We start from the raw sequence: 1,870 nt of genomic DNA, 5'->3' as shown, positions 1-1,870 counted from the left end.
AGGCGACCCGCGACTAAAGGGTAACCTTTAGTCGCGGTTGGGGAGGCGACCCGCGACTAAAGGACTTTTTTGGCGGGTTTTTCGTTCCCGCGCGCAACCACCTTTAGTCGCGGTTGGGCAGGCCAACCGCGACTAAAAGTATTTTCCAAATACTTTTTCTTTTTCAAAATGTTAAAAATACAAATAATATATCAAAAAATTCAGAAAAATAAAACTAATTCAATTCAAAATTCTAAAAATACAAATAATATATCAAAAAATTCAGAAAAAAAACTAATTCAATTCAAAATGTTAAAAATACAAATAATATATCAAAAAATTCAGAAAAAAAAACTAATTCAATTCAAAATGTTAAAAATACAAATAATATATCAAAAAATTCAGAAAAATAAAACTAATTCAATTCAAAATTCTAAAAATACAAATAATATATCAAATAATATACCAGAGGCCGGTCGTCAAACTTTGGTATCCATGGAGCGTCATGGACTACATCACTCCAAATTTCATGTATCATTCGAAAATGGACACCAAACACATCACGGGTAATATAATTCACATGATCCATTCAACAAAGTTTGGTACAATAAATTATTACACATCATTTCTTCCCTTGTGTCCCTGCTTGCTTACGCTTGTGCCGTATCCATGGAGCATCCTCATCATTTAACTTAATGCTTGGGTCGGTGTTCACTTTGAAGGGCGGAATTTCAGCAAACATATTATAATCTTCTGACATGTCTGTCTTGTCCTCCACTCCCACGATGTTTCTTTTCCCTGAAAGAACAATGTGGCGCTTTGGATCATCGCATGATGTACTGATCATTTTCTTATCTTTCCGTTTCCTCGGTTTGCTACTCATGTCCTTCACATAGAAAACCTGAGCGACATCTTTCGCTAGGACGAATGGTTCGTCAAGGTAACCAAGATTGTTGAAATCCACCATTGTCATTCCGTATTGCTGGTCCACCTTTACCCTACCTCCTGTTAGCTTGAACCATTTGCAACGGAACAAAGGGACCTTAAAGGAGGGTCCATAGTCAAGTTCCCATATCTCCTCTATGTAACCATAATATGTGACCTTTTGCCCATTCTCGGTTGCTGCATCAAAGCGGACACCACTGTTTTGGTTGGTGCTCTTTTTATCTTGGGCGATCGTGTAAAATGTATTCCCATTTATCTCGTACCCTTGGAAAGTCGTTATAGTCGAAGATGGTGTCTTGGCCAACATGTACAGCTGATCTACAACATCATTGTCATTCATTAAATGTTTTCTCAACCAACTGCCGAAAGTCTCCATGTGGGCCTTCCTAATCCAGGATTCAGGCTTCCCCGGGTTGTCCGAGCGTAAAATATTCTTGTGTTTCTCAAAGTACGGAGCCACCAAGCTAGAATTGGTCAGTACAGTGTGGTGTGCTTCAGTCAGAGAATGGCCGTCCATACATGTCGTTGATTTCCTTCCGATCGTGCCTTTTCCACTTAGTCTCCCCTCGTGCCGCGATCGAGGAAGACCAATCGGCTTAAGGTCAGGAACAAAGTCAACACAAAACTCAATTACCTCCTCATTTCCATAGCCCTTGGCGATGCTTCCTTCTGGCCTAGCACGGTTACGAACATATTTCTTTAATACTCCCATGAACCTCTCGAAGGGGAACATATTGTGTAGAAATACAGGACCGAGAATGAAAATCTCTTCGACTAGGTGAACCAAGAGGTGCGTCATAATATTGAAGAAGGATGGCGGGAACACCAACTCGAAACTGACAAGACATTGGATCACATCGTTCTGTAACCGTGGTAGATCTTCTGGATTGATTACCTTCTGAGAGATTGCATTGAGGGTCTTTCAAACGTTGCTGGTCCTGCCGTG

This window comes from Triticum dicoccoides, chromosome 3A (genome assembly GCF_002162155.2).
Source record: "Triticum dicoccoides isolate Atlit2015 ecotype Zavitan chromosome 3A, WEW_v2.0, whole genome shotgun sequence".
NCBI lineage: Eukaryota > Viridiplantae > Streptophyta > Magnoliopsida > Poales > Poaceae > Triticum > Triticum dicoccoides.
The sequence above is the reverse complement of the archived record's forward strand: the minus strand, read 5'-3'. Positions refer to the sequence as shown.